Here is a 7,491-nt window from a genome sequence, read left to right on the forward strand (position 1 = left end):
ATATAGGTTAAAATTTAAACAATTGATAGAAGAAGTGTCTTCCTCCAAGTATGTTTTTCTCTCTTTTTATTAAATAAACATGTAACTACAATGAATGAAAAAAAATTAAACATCAACCTGAATGATATTGTGATGTATGCATATGCATCCAATAACTCAATCTGGTATATTGATCTCCATGTTTCTTAAATAAACATGTAACTACAAGGTGATGTGTAAGATGGGTTGGTTTTGGGGTTCCTTATTCCCCCATACATAACTGATTAGAGGGATTAGATCATTTTATTTTTTTATGTGCAAGGAAAAAGTCTAAATGTGTGTATTTATTAATTCAAAAATCATATTTAAATGAATGGAGGTCTTCAAAATTCATTCTCCGTGTGTATGTGTGCGCATGTGTGAGAGAGAGAAACTATAGTAAAAATGATAGTATTTGGAATATGAGATGTTGAAAACAAGGTATATATTGTTATTTTTTGTAATTTTCATAAATATTTTAGTAATTAATACTTTTCCTTTTGTAATGATCAAATAAATAAGGAAATCACTAATATATAAAGATATTATATTTGAGATCTATTTTACTATATAAATTAAAATATTAATCATGCATATTCATAAACATGATATTTTATGACTTCATATTTAAATTTAATTTATAAACATATACAAGCTACAAAATCCTTTTCTAAGTATATATATATATATATATATATATATATATAGAGAGAGAGAGAGAGAGAGAGAGAGAGAGAGAGAGAGAGAGAGAGAGAGAGCATTAAAATATTAGATTGTGTATGTAACTACATATATTACCATGATTTTAATCTATATATAGAGATGTGAAATTTATCTATAATATAAATAATATTATTAATAAACACAATAGATGCATTTTAAGTGTGCATCTACCAAGTACCTAGATCAGATTATCACATTAATAAATACATGTTATTCATCAAATAATAAATATTTTATTGACCTAACTAACATCTACAAATATACAAGCATCGATAGAGATCATAATACTATGTGATATCATTGAATGTTCGTTTATAAGCTATGACTATGGAGCCAACTTCATAGAGGTACAAAGTGAAGTTTGATATAATGACATTTGAAGAGTTCAACAAATATTTTAAAAAAATAATTTATCATTAAAACTAGTTTGCAAAAAAATAAATGAAAACTTTATCAAGTATCAACAAATTTCCAGCATAATTACTTTTAAAATATTTTGAGTAATTCTGAGTAAAATGAAAATGGAAACATAATCTCAAAAACTTTACATAACTTTCATAACTATAAAGTGTCAATGTTGTGTGAATTAACTTACTATATGTTTATATTTTTTTTGGAATTGAATAGTGATCATAATCTCAAAAACTTTACATAACGTTCATAACTATAAAGTGTCAATGTTGTGTGAGTGCAACATTGCTCTTCTCTCCTCTTTTCGTTGAGCAGGAGAAACATAAAGAGGCTTAGGGAGGACACCTTTCTTATTCATTTCTGCCAAAGCTCGAGATGCTTCATCACAAGATGGGAATGGGACTTCTCTCATTACGTTGCATGAAGTGATTATGGGGTAAAAGGAAAATGGGAATGAGATTTGCATGAAAATCCCTGGTTGCCTTGCATGAAGTGATTGTGGCATAAAAGGAAAAAGGTTCTCTCAATGTGTTATCATCAATGCTATCATGCAAATGTTTTAAATAAAGATTTGCAGATTTCTTGAGTGCTTTTCCAAGGCATCATTTATTGCCATCAATTTAAACTCTGGCTGCATCATCTGCGTTTTCTTCAATTGCCCAATGGATTAAGCAATTGAGAGAAATGAGACTGTAGCTTTGCTCTTCTCTCCTCCTTTGGCTGAGCCAAAGAAACATAAAGAGGCTTGCCTATGACAACCTTCTTATTCATTTCTGCCAAAGCTCGAGATGCTTCATCACGGGATGAGAATGAGACAAATCCGAAACCTTTACTGTATCCATGAAAATCCCTCATTACCTTGCATGAAGTGATTGTGCCATAAATAGAAAACAGTTCTCTCAACTTGTTATCATCAATACTATCATCCAAATGTTTTAAATAAAGATTTGTTCCGAATTGCCCCCTTAATTCAGATTTTTTCAGTGCTTTTCCAACGTACAATTCCTTGCCATCAATTTTCTTGCCATTTAAACTCTCAACGCACTTTGCTGCATTGTGTGCATTGTCAAAATTGACAAATCCAAAACACTTTGACTTTCCAGCGTCATCCCTCATCACTGCTACACTGGTAATTGTTCCATACCTTCCAAAGTAATTCCTCATATCCTCATCATTCATGGAGTCTGGTAAATTATTAACAAACACATTTTTAAACTTGGCTTCTCCATTTGTTTGTTGTGACTCTGAGTCTGACTCTGGCTTTTTCATGAATTTTGTTTGTTGTGGCTCTGGCTTCTTCTTTTTCATGAATTTTAATTCTTCTCGCTTTTCCTTTTTCATAAAAGGGCCAACATAAACAGGTCTGTCGTTTATCAACGCACCATTCATACATTTTACTGCGTTTTGTGCTGCTTCGTCTTGCTCAAAATGCACAAATCCATAACCTTTGGATTGCCCTGATGCATCATCTATTGCGATCTTAGAAGAGAGAATGGGTCCGAACACACAGAATTTGTGATAGAGGGTTTTATTGTCTACTGCTTTGTGAAGATTCTTAATAAATATGTTTGCGGATCCACACTGGCGGATGCTGGGGTCACGCTGTGAGTACATTATTCGAATAGGCTTTCCATTAAGGGGTGTAAAATTCAAGCTACGTAAAGCCTCGCTGGCATTTCCAGCAGTGCTGTAGTTGACATAGCCGTATCCGAGTGAAGTCCTTGTCAAGGCATCTCTGCAGATGCGAACACTGACCATGGGGCCAACCCGTTGGAAGAGTTCCTGAATTTGGGCGTCGCTAAAATTCCTCTCGAGATCCCCCACATACAGAGATTTGGGCCCCACTGGTATATTCTCCTTCTCCTTCTGGCTGCCATTCTTAAAAACTCCCTGAGATTTGGTCCCTACGGATTCGTTATTAATAACCCTCTGAGATTTGGGCCCTGCTGATTCATTATTAATAACTCCCAGAGATTTGGGTACTGATTCATTCTCGCTGCCATTATTAATAACTTGCATATTGTGGCTGCCATTATTAGTAACTGCAACTTGCATATTGTGGCTGCCATTATTAGTAACTGCAGCAGCAACTGCCATTGATGCGTCTTTGCTTTTATTTCTGCTTTCTCTTGAACCACAGCTTCCAAACCAGACCCTTGGATCAAAATAAAAATCCAGACCAGACCCACCTTAAAGATATCGAAATAAAAATCCAGACCAGACCCACCTTAAAGATATCGAAATAAAAATCCAGACCAGACCCACCTTAAAGATATCGAAATAAAAATCCAGACCCACCAATTGAATTCAATTTGAGTGGTGATATACTTGTTTAAATGTGGTGGAGCGGAGTGGATTTATATAGATAGATGTGGTGAAAGTATTGTGCCGGGCCGATCTTTCCAACTGTTATCATGCGTCGGTGCTGTATTATCGTGATAGAGGCCTTTCCATTTGAATTGGAAATGGAAGATTGAATGGAAAAAGCGTGAAAATTTGAGCGTTGAGTGGTGGTAAATATTTAAATATTAGAAAGTCTGGAAAATCTAGTTGGTTTTCTCGTTTTTGGGTTTCCATGATAAAATATTTGTGTTAATGCGCGTGCTTTCCATTGAATCTTTTTTATTTTAATTAAGAATTTGTTTGCAGAAATTATCTATGCAGGGTTAAAATCTACAGTTATCTTTCTATCTTCCTGCCTTCCACTTCTTCTTCTTCCCCTTGGAATATTTTTGATGCTCTTTCTCTTCCAAATCACTTGACTAACCTTTATTTTGGCCTTTGTTTTCCAATAACTATGCTTGTACAGATGCATCATCCATTATTCTTAACTTGAAAAGCATCACTTGCTCTCACACATGGCTATGTTAACCCTCTAGATACTTAAGGAGTGGTTGACAGTGTTGGATGTTGACAACATACAAGGTGTCTCCCCAATGCGAAGTTCCAATTAGACCTCACATTTTTTGGTGTAGCACATCCATATATAAGCTCCAGCCACCATTGCGAGTGATCTTAAAAGAATGCCTTGGATACAAAATGTACACAAGATTTTATGCACATAACTTTCGGGTAGCAAGTATGTAAGCTTTGTGAGGCATCAAGTGTAAGGTGTAAAAGGAGCTTCCAAGCGAGAGAGATAAGAACAAGCCTCTAATAAAAAAGTACTATTACTATCCCGAGAGAGACCCACGAGAAAAAAGAGAAGATTCATTGATTAACCTAAAAATAGTTCACAAGATAACAACAAGCATATAAACACATAACAACACCCATTCAACAATATCCATATCTAAAGCAATGAAATATTTCATTATCTTTAGTATGTATAACACAACATATACCACAAACATCTAAAGAATAGTCTTACAACATTTATGATACATGCATGAAAGATTGTTGGCTCCACGATCTTTTGATGACTAATGAAATATCCAAGTACATTGTTACATTGATGAAACACTAGCTCCAATAGTGGAACATGAAGCTACAACTTGCTTCTCCAAAAGAATGATCTTCTCCCTTATGCACAACTAGAGAAGCCAAGGCCAAATCTCTAAAGCTAGGTCCAAGCCATTTTCTTGAGTTATGAGGGCTTATTTATAACAAATGGTAATGAATCTTGAGTTTCTTCATGACTCTTTGACTTCCATAACCTATGGGCTTCTATGTAACTCTTCATATTCGTCATATGTCTCTTCATATTCCACATGTGTCTCTTGGACTTCTTTTACATTACATTTATTAACAAAAGATAAAATTACATCAAAATGGTGGCTATATAGGAAAAAACTCTAATAAGACAAAAAATTCCTCATGAAGGAGAAAAGGACAAATCAGTAGCTTGAGCATGGAGTTCATTTCTAATGTAGGAGTGTCATGCTCTAAAGTTTGTCACGATAACTTTAACTTTGATGGAAGCTCTACAACATATCACATATTTACCCCTAAAGTATCTGATAATATGGATTTGGAGCTAGACTATATGTTATTCCAAAGCCAAGATAACTTCATGTGAACTTTAGTTGGCATAATTGAATATTGTAGAATAATATTATTGGTGATCTCCAAGTCTTCTTGATTTGTTGCTTGCTTGATTTTTTCAATAAATTATTTATCTTTTGCATGATGACATCCTTGCCTCTTATTTCTCCAAGTGAACCCACATAATGAACTTTATGTTTATGTTCCAAGGACTCTAAGCCACTATGCAATCAAACATAAGGAGCTATGGTGTTGGTCACTTGTTCACTAAGGTGGGTGTAGTTCCATGTATGTAGTATCAACTATGCTTTATCCACCTCAACAGCTATATTGTCCTTCTTGACTAGATTCTCAAGAACAGTTGGACACTTGAAACCCCAATCTTGTATCAAATGTACACCTTTTCTCGTAACCTTTATAAGTTTCACGATATCTTGAGATTGTGGTTTTTAACACCATATAGAAACTACTTGCATACGAATTCTAGAAACAGAAAATAAACAATGGAAAGAGCATAAAACATAAAACAGATATGCACAGAGATTTTCCCTTGGATCCCAAAACCGAAACTACCAGATTAATTTTTCATTCTATTCCTTTCAATATTACAATACATATATATGCATGTCGAAGCATCCATAAACCGCAATACATTAACCTTGATTAGAACATAATCGTAGTTCCCTTGACTGGCTCTACAAAATACAATGGACAAAAAACCATCATGCCCAAAACCATGTGAAAAAGCCATGCAGAAAGCCATAGGTAGGTCCACCCACCTAATATAGGGTCCAGAAAAAAATTCCCAGGGTGCTGCCCAGGACCCTATGTAGGGGAGCTACTGACCCCTTTGTTAGTGCCCAGTGCAATGTATAGGGGGTACTGCTAGCCACCCACGAGTGGTGTAATTGTGGAAATAATATAACACAAACCAACATTCTCCCACTTGTTGTTTTCTTTCCACAAGGGGGCACAGGAGAGCTTAGTCATTGATCCAGCCCTGTAACTCCCATTGTTTCTCTACACCAAGAGAACTTCTCAGCACTCACAGACTTTGTCAATGCATCTGCAGTATTCTTCGAAATGTCCACCTTTACCAGCAACACCTTTTTGTCCTCAACCATATCCCTCACAAAGTGATATTGAACATCAATGTGCTTTGTCTTTAAATGATAAGCAAGGTTCTTTGCTAAGAAAATTTCACTTTGGCTGTCACATTCTATCCTTATAGCTCGTTGTACTAACCCCATGCTTGAACACAATCTTTGCAACAAACTACTTCCTTGCCTGCATGAGTGGTTGCCATGTATTCTTCCTTTGTAGTTGAAAATGCCACTACAGACTGTCTCTTATTCATCCAATTGACTGCACCTCCAAATATGTTAAAAACATACCCAATTGTATATCTTCTCTGATCTAGATCTCCAACCTAGTCTGCATCAACAAATCCATAGATGTCCAAAACTCTGTCCAATATTGGTATTCCTTGGTATCACAAACCATAATCACTAGTGCCACGCAAATACCTGAAAAACCCGTTTCAATATTTTCTAATGCTCATTCCCTGGTTTTGACATAAACCTTCTCAATACCCCCACTCCATGTGCAATCTCTGGTCTAGTACAAACCATTGCATACATCAGGACCAACTACACTTTCATATGGGACATGGGACATGTCCTCTTCCTCTTCTTGTGTCTTCAAACACTGTTCAACTGATAAATTTACACCTACAAGAATAGGAACCTTCATCAATTTACTATCCTACATATTAAACCTATACAATATTGTCTAGACATACTTCCTATGGTTTAACCAGATCTTCCTCTTTGCCCGATATCACTTAATTTCCATGCCCAAAATATAGTTTGCAGCACCAAGATCTTTCATGTCAAATTTCAAGGAAATTTGGGTCTTCAAATCCTAGATAATTTCTTTGTCAATTCCAACCAGCAACATATCATCCACATATAAGACCAGATAAATAACATGGTCACCAAATAATTTAAAATAGACACATTGGTTTTCTTTGCTTCTGGTGAAGCCAAGTCCCTGTATAAATGTATCAAATTTATGATACCACATGATTGCTCATTGTTTTAACCCATACGTAGACGTTTTTAACTTGCATACAAGTTATTCCTTACCCTTCATCGCAAAGCCTTTAGGTTTCTTCATGTAGATCTCTTCTTCAAAATCCCTATGAAGAAATGTTGTCTTCACATCCATCTGTTCTACCTCAAAATCAAAATCATCAACAACAAATAAAAATAATCTAATAGAAGCTACCTTGGCAACATGAGAAAAAATATTCACCAATATCAATTCCTGACACCTAGGAATAACCTTTTTCTA

General features: G+C 35.1%; 1 pseudogene; it reads right to left on the minus strand.

Annotated features, from left to right (window-relative positions):
- Positions 1–1,803: 1,803 nt before the first annotated feature.
- On the minus strand, positions 1,804–3,249 carry LOC149145886 (polyadenylate-binding protein 8 pseudogene; annotated as a pseudogene).
- Positions 3,250–7,491: the final 4,242 nt, after the last annotated feature.

Source organism: Pinus tabuliformis, chromosome X, assembly GCF_031772625.1.
Source record: "Pinus tabuliformis cultivar Carrire ecotype Pingquan chromosome X, CPIR1, whole genome shotgun sequence".
Lineage (NCBI taxonomy): Eukaryota > Viridiplantae > Streptophyta > Pinopsida > Pinales > Pinaceae > Pinus > Pinus tabuliformis.